Below are 14,088 nucleotides of genomic sequence, written 5' to 3'. Positions count from 1 at the left end.
CAAAGCAAAGGCATCAACCTGCACCCCTTCTCAACTGACTCTTTAAAGGGGTTTCGATAACCCCTGCAGATTCCAAATTGCGTATTGTATTTTCTGTCATGGTTACCTTAAAACAAATAAGGAGAGATTAAGAATGGAATTAAATATCTAAAATTACTCCATTGGCAATGAGGAATAATTTGGGCAGGATGGTAGCAGCTCTCACACTGCATTTGAGATCCAGTCCTGCCCTTGGAACTCAGTAGAATCTGGTGTGAGATTTGACTGCAAATGTGACTGAAATAGGAGACCCAGAGCCAGGCTCTGGTTGAACTGGGACTGTATTATCAAAGCACCGAGGATACTGTATGATACATAGTGATAAACTGGGCTTATTGGGGGATTGTTGGCAGACGATATTGGAAAATTGAAGTAAAGTGAAAGGATGTGGAGGGCAAGTGAAATTGATTAAGGCAAGTGGTTCACAATTTAGGCTGTTAATTCCAGGTGCTGTCACCACATTCTTTTTTCTAGTAGCTGGCATATACCGTAGTGGTAGGCGGAGCGCCACCAGGAAAGTAGGCGGAACGGCACTGGACTAGCTCATTATGAGCCAAAGAAATGCTTAGTTATGCATGACAACCAACCACTTTAAGGGTGGAGAAGGAGCAGGGCCTGATGCTCTGCTCTATTCTTACCCCATGACCTAGTGACAATGCATTAGGTGTTTCCATCCCCCGCCCCCCAATGCTGTGATCTTCAGGAATTCTGTCCATTTGGCCTCTTAGGATGGGTTAGTCCCGTGCAGGTTGGAAGTGCTGGTATTTCAGATATTCTCTGGCAGTCTGACTACCTCTTGCATCTTGCTTCCCTCTCTCCCCAGTCTCTTGACATCCTTTATACACTTCAGCGTGCATCTCAGAGGCTGCTTTGTCTCTAAGGCTTCCCCAACATTCTGTTTCCTCCTATCTTGAGCTGGTCTTAACCTTTCTCTCCTTTGTGCTTCCTGAATTATAGCATGCACCAAAGACTATCTTGTGTTTATCTTTACTATTTCTGTTCCTGTCTTACCCTTACCAAAAGCTCCCTGAGGGTAGGTTTCATGTTTTCTTTATCATAGCTGCCTCCATATCACTTTGCACAGTGCCTTGCACAAAGTGGATGCTTAATAACTTCTTGTTGAATTGTAGTAGTTTAAAAATCTTCCATAGTCCAGGTTGAACTGAGAACATCAGACATTTCCAAAAAACGCTAAGATTTGTGTGGCAGATGAAGGCAGCAGCAGGTGAGCCCTCCCAGGGAGGGGAGACATTTGCAGGTCCAAGTATTTCTGCACCAAGCCAGTCCTGATCGCTTTCCTCCCTAAGCAACGGATCTTTCTCATTGTTCCCCCCTACCCAGTGGTCCCTTTGTCCTTGTTTTGCAGAGGTTAAATGGCCTTATTTTTCGGTGGCATGCTCTAAAGATCTCACTAGCATCTCCTTTGCTTCTTGGAGAGCTTGGTTTGTCAGCAGAGGGGAGGACCTCTCTGGTTCCCAGTAGGGATGTTGGGCTCCTCTCTTCTCCTCTCTCCTCTCTGTTAACTTTAGTCTGGAGTAGGGAGGCCAACTCCTACTCCGCCCGTGAGGGCGCCTCCCATGTGACCACCAGGCTTGGACTCGTGTGGCCTGAGGAGATCATGGGATAATGTAACCAACAAGTTACCTTTAATATCAGCTGCTCAAGGAGCAGCCTCACCAGCCCCAAGACAAAGGTTGCCATTGCCGTTTTAAAAATAATAATCCCTAATCATTTTTGTATATCTTAAGCTCAGGGCCCAATAGTTCAAAAATAAAAGGTGAATACAAAGATTTTTCTTCTGCTCTTACTCCGTTTTAATTTTTTTTTTTTGCTGGGGGGCATTTGTTTTAAAACCTAGGAAATATTCTATACCTGTGATGGCCCCCAGCTGAATAAAGTATTAGACAGTCTCTAGATCTTGATACCAATTTCCATCTCTACTTTCTCAAGACAGCCTGACTTTTAGCTATTTAACAGAATTCTTGTGATAGGTAAAGTCTTATAAAGATACATGGAGACAAAAGTATGAGGGCCTGGGCAAGGGATTTGTCCTCAGCTCCTGGCAACTCAGCTGGGATATCTGGGTAGGGAAGACACGTAAGAAGAGAGGACTTTGGAAGCGGGTGGCTGGAGTGGCCACATCTTATTCAGTCCACGTGGTCAGTAAAAACTTGCAAGAAGGCATGAAATGTCCCCTAGCCCTTCTAGTATACCTTGTCTATTTTAGATTCCAGTGTTCTTTGGTTCCTGACAATTCTCATCTTCTACAGTCTCTGGTCACGACCAGGACCTAGTGACTGAAAGCAGAAGAATTTCACCTATTCCTAAGTGTGGGCAAGACACTGGAAAAAATGTGTATCAATCATCAAGGGTCGAAAACGCAGCTTCAACAGTATGTAACTGGTGAGTTTAACAAGCCTCACTTTTGACATAAACAAAACACAGCATTATAGTGTTTCACCCATATTACCTTTAAGCTTGATTCAGTGGGATTAATTTTCCCCTGCCCCGGGATGTCAACTCTGGCAGATCTTATGCTTTTGCCTCCAGTCTTATAGAAAAGATACTCCAAGGTCACTTTAGGTTGCAAACACAATCTCAATTCAGTAATTAGAATGTCATGGCAAAGATGTTAATCAAAACTTGGAAAGTGACAGCATTCAGTAGTTTGCCTTCCTTCAGCTCTGACCTGCTTCAGGGGTGGTCCTCCAGTCTTCACTCCTCCCCTGCCCCTCCCTGGTCACCCCGCCCTCTCTGCACACTTTTCCTCACCAAGGTCAAAGATAGAAGAAGGAGAGAGAAGGGACTGTTATGGTTTTCACTAGGCTGGCAACTTTGTTATTCCTGAGCCTACAGCTGCCATCCCTAATTAGTTACTGATGATTAAGACAGACCTTTTCCCCACAGCTGCTTTTCTGGGCTCTTTGAGGTGCTCTGCTGAAGTCTTCCTCCTGCAGCTTCCATTAGCTATTCGGATTCTTCGCTATTTCAGCTGGCCATTTGTAGCTCCTTCCTCAGCCTGTAGGGATCCAGTGACACCCTTCCAACTCCTTCCACTCAGGTCTTCTCACCTTCTGTGTTACCCTATTGCGCAGGACCAAAGACAAGATGAGCTAGGTCTCTCGCTGGAGTGGCTTATGTCAGTTCCCACGATCCTTTGTCCAGTGAGCCCTTTGTCCAGTGAGCCCAGGTTGCAGGCTGACCCCACCACAGAGCACAGGACGATGCCCCTTGATAGAATTAAGATTGGTTGGAAACCTTCCTGCATGAAAACTAATTGCACATAAAAATTAGTTAATCTCTGTTTTTCTCAGTTATATCTTGTTAATTTTATAAGCAGTATTTCTGTGAGTTAGAGGTAATGAATACAAAAATTGTGTTTGATTCATCATATAGTCTCATACATTTTCGAGTTGCAAATTCTCCCAGAGAGATATCGTACCAATTCTGTGTTAGTGTGTAATATTCAGAATTTGGTTCCTTGCTTTTGTTCAATGCAGTAACTTCACAGATTTTTTGATATTTAACTTTTGGTTTTGTGAAAATAAGATATGAGGATTGAAATAAAGCGTTGCTATTAGCATGATTTAATTTTTCTTGCTTTTGAAGTAGCAAAAATTCATTGACTCGAGGGTAAATTATTTTATTTCGCTGAAAAAAATGTAGTATACAATGAGTGAGGGCTGATAATATGTTTCCTTGACAAGTCCTTTTAAGAAGACTGTTTCTAAATGCAAAATGCAGAGTGAAATCTTGGGAAGGAGAATTTTTTTTAGCAAGTTCATAGGGATCCACTGTGCCCTTCTGTTTCTTCCGTGCTCCTTAGGAATCCTTTCTGTGTATACTTAGAATTCTGTTTCTGCTTTGAATTGAAATAGTCTGTGGAGCAGCCACTTTATATATGTTTTAAACTCTTGCTTGGTTCATAAAAATGCATTTTTAAGAGTTCCCGTGCAGCATAGATTTGTTTAAACATTTAAAGTCAACAGCATGTCAAGTCTGGTATGGTTGATGGAGCGGAGAGAATATTGAGTGCAAAGTACTGAAATTTTATAAGCTTTGGCAGTAAAGGGTAAAGGTCTCTATTCATTTAGAAACTATTATTAGAAAATAATGTCTTGTAACTTTATCATTTGTTATCTCAGTTGATTCTCAGCCCTTGTCAGGGGTTTGTCAGTAGGCAGGTCGGATTGTCATATCCTCATGTTAATGATGAGGAAACTGAGGCTCAGAGAGGTTGAGTGAATTAGCCAGTGTCATCCTGCTGGTACACTGAAGAACCAGGATAGGAATCCAGGTTTGCTGTCTTTTAAGTCCTGAATTTTTACATTATAGCACTATGATTTTCAAGACAGCAGTTATTAGTTATGGTCAGGGCATGCAAAGATGGATGACACTGTCCCTATTTCCAAAAGCTAGTTGAGAGGTGGAGCTGGGAGACAGACAAGTCATGAAACCCTTGCAGTGAGATTTGGTAAGGACAATAATAAGAGCGATTAAATGAGGCACTAAGGAAGGCCTAATTCTGTCAGGGGTGGAAGTGGGAAGGACTTTAAGCTCTTGTGTTTAGGAGAAGGAGTTTTGATCCATGACAGTATTTCTCTTCCACAGACCTGTATATGAAAAAGGAAGTCCCTCCTCTCCCCATCCTCCCTTACCCCAGCCCCTGTGGTCAAGAGACTGAGTGATTGAGGAATTATGTTGATGGTATTGAATACGACAACTCCAGCTGAGCAAGAAAGTCTGTGGCAATTGAAGAATTCTTGGTCTGGGAGTAAGGAGCCTTCCCAGGGAAAGGCAGTAGAGTTAAGGCTTTATAGAGAAGATGGCTCCAGACCTTGGACCTCACTTGGAGCTTCAGAAAGTCATTGCAGCACATGGTATTTTCTAAAGATGGCCACAACAATATCTTTTGTCCCCATGCTCTTCTACAATGTGATCTTCTATTTGCCTATCAAGAGGTTGGAGGTTGAGTCTCATTCTTCTTGCAGACTTGTGACTGCTTCAGCCAATAGAGTATGCAAAAGAGCGGCTGTGTGATTCCCAAGACCGGTCACGAAAGGCAAGGCAGCATTGTTTGCTGGAACACTCTTTCTTTATTCAGGCTACTTTCTATAAAAATGAAATCTATACTGTTAAGGATGAACTAAGCTGTTTATGTATCTTTTTTCTCCCTCTCATGTATCTGTGTCTGTCTATCTATCTATTGATCCATCTATCTACCTATCTAATCATCTATCATCTATTATCTTTCTCTCTTAATACAAGAGAAAATATTTCTATTGCAATTAGTTCTATCCTACTATTTGTTCTTTTAATATTGGAGTCAAATTATGGATATGTGAAATTTGTTTATACAAAGAATCAGAATGAAAGTTGAAGTTGAAAATGGATCCATTTGTTTATTAAGAAGACTTGAGAAGGAGGAGAACTGGTGAAAAAGAGGGAATGTTGTACCTATCCTAAAATAGTCTGATGTTTACTCCTCTATAACCTCATGTTTTCTGAGGTTTTTCTCTTTCCCTCTGGCTCCTCCTACTCAGTGTTTTGGTAGCCTCCTTGGCTTTGTCCACCTCTTACTTTTTGGTGGTTTCCACGGTTACTTCCAAGACCCTCTTTCCCTTCCTTTTTATTCCTTTTTCTTTCCATATCTCCCTTCCTTTCTCCCTCCCCACACTCTTCAGGGATGATCTTATTCCCTCTTTTGGCTTAACAACTACCATTTATTGTAGATAGTCATTAGCTCCACAAACATTTATTGAGTGCTTTCTGTGTGCCAGGCGTTCATCTAAGAGCTGGGGATACGGTTATAGCTTAACATTTTTAGTGGTTTTATGCTTGTGAATTTTATTTTCAACTGGTAATGATCACCACAGAAATTCAAATATTATCGTATACATTTACATTAACGTAAAATATGGGTTCTGAAGATGATGAGCGTTTAGGAAAGAATGAGTAGCTGGTTAGCAGCTTGAGCCAGCAGACTCTTCCTGCCTCTTGGAAAGCGTATCTGTTTATCCTTGGAATCAAGGTAGCACGATTGATGAGAAAATACTTTTCCCTTTTGACACATATTGCACTGGGTCGGATGCAATTGGGAAGTCCTCAACGATGACAGTTATTAATGGCAGAAAGCCTGTTTGAGGCAGATGCCAAGAGGGGAAGAAGTCATCTTACTTAGGAAGTGTCATCTTACTCTGGTCTCCTTGGCTCTCAGACATTGTGGATTGTACTGGATCACTGTGAGCCAGGCTTCTGGACTTTAGGTTATCCTGATTGACTTCTTTCTTGGACTGAAGTTATTTGGTAATGGTACTAATAGGGACTTTCCAGAGAAATAACTAGGGAAAATACCATAAAACCATTCATGCAGTTGAAAGCAGATATCTCTGGTGATATTTATATTGGGCAGAGACTGTGCCTTATTTTGGGTTGTATAGAAGGACATTCTTGGCTTCCAGCAAATTCTAACCCTAATGTAATTTGCAAAATTATTTGGTTTGGAAAGATGCAGAAAAGTAAATTTTAAATTGTTATGTAACTTTTACTTTCAATCTGTTGAGGAGCTTGAAAGTCAACATGAAGCCACATCCCACTGGTACTGTTTAAAAAAAAAATAGCAGTTCATTAAAAAAAAAAAGTCCATCTACATCAAAATAAAAAGCCAGCGTCTTTCCTAGACTTTATGGGTATTTTTTATTTTTTATTACAATGCTGTTTAGGACTCCTTTTCCTTTTGAATTCAAGACACCAAAGGGCTTTGTTCTAAACCTGTCTTCCACCAAAGCAGCTAGTGGTCTGTTACACACAAAAAGAGTGCTTAACTTTTACAAAGCTTAGCACCCTCTTCTTACATCCAAGTTCTACCGTTCTCTAATGCCAGTCATTACTAATTATCTTCAGCTGTGTCACGCTGTCTCCTGAGGTGCACTCTGATATTTTAGTAACAAAGACCTATAGGCCAATTATTAAATCACACCCAACCTTAGTGATGGGTTTTGTTGCAGACAGCTAGTTTGAGTTTCCTTTTGTTCTGCCTCGTCAAGAAGTTACCAGTTAAACTGAGGAGAAACACAAGTGCGTTTGTGATAGGTATGGGATAGAAAATAGACAGGAGAAATTAATAACATAGTGGAGTGCATCTTTGGGTAGTTGCAATATCAAAACTCATAAAATTTCTCTGAAGCATGGTAACTGCTGAGTATAGCAGAGTAGAGTGGGAGGGAGTGAAAACTTATTGAAATACCTACCGTGTGTCAGGCTTCATGCTAAGATTTTCCTACACTTTCTTGTTTAAATTTCACAACAAAAATTAGGAAGTGATTATTCTCCCTAACTCACAGATGAGAAAGCTAAAGTTCAAAGATGTGAAGCATTGGTGCCAGATCACACAGCTAGTAAAGGACATAGCCAGTATTTGAACCCAAATTTGAATCCAGAAGCTTTGCTTTTTCCCAATATATTATGAACACCAAACTATATTTGGTATCCATCAACTATTTTATTGCATGATGCCTCAAGAAAGAGTGGGCCAAGACATCCTCAGAATTGCTTGAAATGTGACACTTGACCTCCGTAAGTGAAAACAACCAGAGGGATGACCTTCACGGAAAATGAGGAAAACAGTTTACGGTCTGCAAACATCAGCTCAAGAAACAGTCTTGACACTCAGATTGACAATCCCTGTCTATACCATCAGAGATGAAAACCTGAGTCTTATTTTCCTGTTATAACCGAAGAAAAAGGGAAGCATTATGCTGGTTTTTCTGTGTGTTGAAAGGAAGGGATCAGGCGACTGTGAAGATGCTACCTTTCCATGGTTCACCCTTTACCTTCCACTAATTGGCTTCTGAATGTTTTTCCTCCAAGTCTTAATTAGAAACATCCTACCTGGTGCTTTAGAAATATGAAGTTTTTTTTCATTGTTGTTAAGCAGTTCTTTAAAAAAAAGAAGAAAGAAAGAAACTTAATTCAAAGTTTAGTTTCAATATGCTTGAATTTTAATCTCATATTTCTTAGCTGAGGCACACTTTTTCTTTTGGATCAGAAAGCACTCCTGGCTGCTATCAAGAGTAAGAAATACCGTCTTGAGACAGATGTCTGTTTCCTCTGCCAGGCTGGTGTGGAAGCCGACCCGTGTTTCCTCCCCCATCTGAATGGTGGGGAAGCAGCAAGGAGGTATCAAGCATTCTGCCTAAAACATTTTTTCTCACCGCATTGCTCTTGCCACATCCAGTGTCTTTAAAACTAACAACAAAATGACTCTGAAAGTAGATGGCATTCATGTGAGGTGAGTCCCCAAGAATCATGCATAACTTGAGAGTCGGGCAGGAACAAGCGTTGAGTTGGGTCAGACCTGGATTTGAATCTCGGCCCCAATGGTTTACCAGCAGCTTTGTCTTGGAATAGTGATGGGGCAAGACCTTTCCTGTGATCTTGGAATTTTAATTAAGGCTCATAAATTGAAGACAATGGGTGGTAAGTGCCTATACTTTGTAAGCAGAGGTCTAGACATTTCTTTGTAGACTTTATTAGGAAGTGGTAAAACTAGTCTTTGAACTCTTGGCCCCCATTACCCAGCTCCAGTCTACATCAGAGAAAGTTAGATGGTGTGATAGAGAACAAGGGGATTCTTTGAAGGGTATGAACAGGATTAGAAAATGCCAGGTATTTCTCCTGTGCTCCCTTCTTGGCCTCAAACCCTGGAAAACCATTGTTAGAGACAGGGGCCATCTGATGGAAAGGAAAATTGACATTTCACAATCTTGCTGTTTGCTTCATGACCTAAAGCAGAGGTCAGCAAACTTTTTCTATAAAGAGCCAAATAGTAAATATATCAGGCATTGTGGGCTATGCAGTCCTAGTTGCAACTGTTCAACTGTGCTGTTGTGGAGTGAAAGGAGTCCTAGGCAATAGGTCAGTGTGGCTGAATTCCAATAAAACTTTATCTTCAAAATTCTACTGATCAGACTTGGCCTGAGGGTCACAGTTTGCTGACCCCTGACTTAGAGGTTCACCCTTTAGCTCTTTGGGTTGGATCACAAGTGAATTCCTAGCAGAATTTTTGATGAGCATATGGGAAAATAAAGGCTAGGGTATCCCATGATGGCCTTGTCAAGAAAAATGGGTAAAGACTTTGAAGTGGGCAAAAAAGATAACTGGGTCTTTTTAAATGGAAGCTAGGCATTGTCTAGAACACTCTCCTTGGTTATGTGATTCTCTGGGACTGCAGCTTTTATTTTCTTTGAGTTACTTTATAACTCTGTTAATTATAGAAAATTGATAGTAATGCAAATTATTCCTGTTCATAGAGATGCAAGTGAATTTTGTCTGAGGGAGATGCAATTGATTCCTCCCTCTTTTTTCTCCAGAGAAGCTAGTTTTATATCAATTAAGCAAATTCCTTTCATTCCGGTATTCCTAAGGGCCTAACTATGTATCTGCACTTTGAATTCTCCTTTGAACAGGTTCTGACATCTTACTGGTTCCCTCATTAGTTAATAAGTTAAAGGTCATCTTTGATAAACATTCATTTTATATTTGTGCAAGAGTCATGACTTTGTCTTTTAACATCCAGGAGAGGAGAGAGAGGGTGTTAGAGAAAGTGTGTTGGGCACCTTTTGTGCATCACTTCACAATTCTCTTGGCCCCTCACCTCCTACTGAAGTCACTGCTGGTGTTTTGTGTAAGTACAATGAGAGAGGGTCTGGCCCCAGGCCCACACTGCATAGCCTTCCCTTTCTGCCCTAGGGCTTCTCTGATATAGTGGCCCTGAACTCATTCATACTCAACTTGAAATTGTGGGGAGCTAATACCAGCGGGGCCACACTTGATCAATGTGGGAGGAGAAACGGTAGGTGAACGCTTCCTACTTTCCTCAGCACCTCCAACTCCCCACCCTCACCCCACCCCCAGATGCATTTCTTACAGGTCTGCAGTCTGTCCTGACAGGATCCCCATCCTCGTCCTTCATGGTGGCCAGCTTGATAACATGTACCTGTATTGGCTTCGCCTCCTTCTGCTTCTGTCTTCTTCTCCTCCTCTCTTGCTCCCTGGGATCATTACCCCAAGTAAACTACCTGCATGCAAAGCTCTATCTTAGGCCCTACTTTTTGGGAACTTAGGCTAAGACAGGGAGAGACCTTCACTTTAATGGTTTGCCGGGCAGGCATTCACAATGTTTCCTGGAGGCCATGTTGACCATGAACAGGACAGCCAGGAGTGAACTCTGCTGGAAGAAACCTGTCCTGGAGGGGGGTTTGCTGAGGTGAGGGAGCCCTGACAGAAAGATTTTGCATGAAGAGTACAAAGAGAGGGCGGGAATTAAGGTGAAGTTAAAGAGGTCAGCCTGAAATTGCATTCCCTGCCCCGAGAATGGTACACTGGGAGGTCTCTGAGGAGGACTTGGAAAAATGTACAATGAACCCCATAGAAGAGCCACAATTTGATGACTACTTTGCAAAGGTTATCAGTCATATCAAAGAGAACCATGGGGGCTTCCCTGGTGGCGCAGTGGTTGAGAATCTGCCTGCTGGTGCAGGGGACACGGGTTCGAGCCCTGATCTGGGAAGATCCCACATGCCACAGAGCAACTAGGCCCGTGAGCCACAATTACTGAGCCTGCGCGTCTGGAGCCTGTGCTCCGCAACAAGAGAGGCCGCGATAGTGAGAGGCCCGTGCACCGCGATGAAGAGTGGCCCCCACTTGCCACAACTGGAGAAAGCCCTCGCACAGAAACGAAGACCCAACACAGCCATAGATAAATAAGTAAATTAAATTAAAAAAAAAAAAAAGAGAACCATGAACTGCATCAACTGAGAAAAGAAGCTTTTACTCCTTTACCACTATTCTACCTACTGCCCTTGACCGTGAGTAGGTGAGAAAGGCTTTGGATTAAAAGGAGGAAAAGACGAGACCATGCCACTTCTCCCTCTTCACTCATGGTCTGTAAAATTGTGGGTTAGGATTAAGGGTACAGGAGGGGAGAAGTTATTTGGTTGAGGGATTGAAATTTTGATTTCAACTGGATTAGACTTCAGTTAGGAGGCATGGGGCTGAGATGCACATTTTTTAATTCTCAAATGCCTTACCCTTAACAATTTAATCCTGGGAGCATATACATATACATCTTATGACTTAAGATGTTATTTGTCCCTCATCAAAATAAAGATGACATTTTCAGGATGAATTTACAGAATTGCCAGAACTTAATCTCTCTGAGCGAGGCAGGAGTGCTTCCCTCTTTGCTCCATGGTGCTTCTGACTTAGGCTTTGTTCTTGTTATTTTATCTTGCTGAGAAGTATGTGTACAAAGCATTTTGTCTGGGGACTGTGATCAGGTCTGACAATATTTTCGAAAAGTTCTATCATCAGTAGGAGAGTTTCTTTTATCAACCCCCCGTCATTTTCTCCCCCCGACCCCAATTTACTTTGTAAAGTTTTCCCAAAGAAGAGAATAGTGGTATGTGAGGAAGCGTAAAAAATTCCTTCTGTGATACTGCTGATTATACCAACGGCCCATAAAATCTTCACAGAGGAGCTGTAGACATCCTGACCTTAGTCCGTGATGTGCAGGGTCTCCTTAACACAAGCAGTAGCATGTCTCTGACCAGGGTTGGTCCAAACATACGCCTGTCTCCTCTGAGGAAGAAAGGAAGTCTAGGGAATGTCTCTTTAGGTGGCTTTGTGGCAAGTCTCAAGCAGGTCTGGCCCTTAGTAAAATGTCCAAGTCACAGAAGTTTGAAACAGGCAACGTTTTGGCTGTTATTTTAGGTTTTTTTCCCTACTCCCACCCCCACCCCCATTTCCACGTGCTCCTAGCTCCTCATGGTGCCTTGCTGTCCTGTAGGTCCAACTACCTTAAAGTGCACCATGCTTGGCTACGCAGTAGGTCTTCAGTGAGTATTTGTTGAATGAGTAAATGACACACGTGACGAAGGGACTTTTATCCCTCCCTGTTGCTAAAGGGCTTGTTTTTCCCTGTGAAGTGGTTTCCAACGTGTGGACCATAGAAGTCATGGAACAGAGGTATTGCAGTGATCCCTGTGTCCCGAAACATCCAGGTCCACCAGGACACCCAATTAAATACATTTCCATAATGTATATGCTACAGTTTTTTCATGTATGTAAATGAAATTGCGATTAATAAGTGATAATGTTTATAAGCCTTATTGGACAGGATTTAAAAATAATGATGGAAATGTATAAATCTGTATTTATTGCCATGATAGGATGTTGATATGTAATTCTGTGAGAGAGCTTAGTTATAAAATGGTGTACAAAGTGTGATATCATCCCTGCAAGACAGTACATAAAATACTAGATAGATAAATAGATTGGTGTAAATTAGGGCAAAAATGAATTATCTGACAAGTGCTCTTCATTTTTAGTTTATTTCTTCATTTTGGTGGAATATATCATCCAGTTGCTTTCTGAGAAAATGAGCACAGGAGTTTTTTTTTTAGATCATTCATTTTATTTTTCCTGTCATATTTTTAGTTTGTAAGATTTTTTTAAATTTCTTATTCTCTCCATGTTCCTTCTTAAAAATAGTGTTCTGGGGGCTTCCCTGGTGGCGCAGTGGTGGAGAATCTGCCTGCCAATGCAGGGGACACGGGTTCAAGCCCTGGTCTGGGAAGATCCCACATGCCATGGAGCGACTAGGCCCATGAGCCACAATTGCTGAGCCTGTGCATCTGGAGCCTGTGCTCCGCAGCAAGAGAGGCCGCGACAGTGAGAGGCCCGCGCATCGCGATGAAGAGTGGCCCCCACATGCCGCAACTAGAGAAAGCCCTCGCACAGAAACGAAGACCCAACACAGCCATAAATAAATAAATAAATAAATAAATAAATAAATAAATAGTGTTCTGTTCTTGTCCCATGGATATGAGTTTCCCTAATGTCCTGGAAATTTAATTATAATTTTTAAAGTGTTCTTCTCTCTTTTATTTTCCTGCAAATTTTTTCTTATATTTTTGTTTTGATCTTAGACTTTAATATTTGTTGTTGGCGAACCCTGGTGATCATGTTTAAGAACAAGGCATTCAAGGTGAATGGAAGCTCTGGGGTTTGATAGAGCTTTGCCAACTGGTGGCCTTTGCTGGTGGCTTCTCTGGCACTGTCATTGGGTCGTCTACATTTCTCCAGTTTCCTGCTAGTGTGAGACAGATTAGGAGTCTGCTTGCCATCATTCTGAAAGGCAACCAGGAAAGGGACTGGGAGATCACTGTTTAGTATGTACATTTTCACTGTAATCTCCCACTGTTCAGCTTTTTTCGTGATCCCAGTGATCAGCTGTGCCTGGCTAGTAACTCCAGAGCTGCTTGTTTAAGTGCTCGGGATAAACCTCTTCATTCTTTCCTGGGTGGAATAGGTGAGAACTGAATGCCTAGGGTAGAACTGGCATCTGGGGATCTAACTACTGCCTATACAGACTTCAACCATAAAAGGTCTGAAGATATAATATGCAATATGTATAAAAGATATAATTGGGGAAACTTCGGTGCTGCGAGGAAGCTGGACGTTCGGATACTCCGAGAAAGCAGCTCCGGAGGCTGCAGGGGTCTGGGCGGCCATGGAGGAGCCCCCTTTGCGAGAGGAGGAAGAGGAGGAGGGGGATGAGGCTGGGCCCGAGGGGGCCCTGGGCAAGAGCCCCTTCCAGCTGACCGCCGAGGACGTATATGACATCTCCTACGTGATGGGCCACGAGCTGATGGCCCTGGGCAGCGACCCCCGGGTGACACAGCTGCAGTTCAAGATCGTCCGCGTCCTGGAGATGCTGGAGACGCTGGTGAATGAAGGCAGCCTGACGGTGGAGGAGCTAAGAATGGAGCGGGACAACCTCTGGAAGGAGGTGGAGGGGCTGCGGAGAGAGGGCTCGGCGGCCGGCAGGGAGGGGACACGGGTTTGAGCCCTGGTCCGGGAAGATTCCCACATGCCGCGGAGCAACTAAGCCTGTGCGCCACAACTACTGAGCCCGCGAGCCACAACTACTGAAGCCTGCACGCCTAGAGCCCGTGCTCCGCAACAAGAGAAGACACTGCAATGAGA

General features: G+C 42.7%; 1 pseudogene across 1 annotated transcript; it reads left to right on the top strand.

Moving 5' to 3' along the window:
• Window positions 1-13,574: 13,574 nt before the first annotated feature.
• LOC309665179 (RILP-like protein 2 pseudogene) lies at window positions 13,575-13,948 on the top strand (annotated as a pseudogene). Its single transcript has one exon. The product of its transcript is annotated as an RILP-like protein 2 pseudogene (transcript).
• Window positions 13,949-14,088: the final 140 nt, after the last annotated feature.

The sequence above is a fragment of the Balaenoptera physalus genome, assembly GCF_965194825.1.
Source record: "Balaenoptera physalus genome assembly, chromosome: 7".
NCBI lineage: Eukaryota > Metazoa > Chordata > Mammalia > Artiodactyla > Balaenopteridae > Balaenoptera > Balaenoptera physalus.
This window is presented reverse-complemented; position numbering and strand designations above follow the sequence as displayed.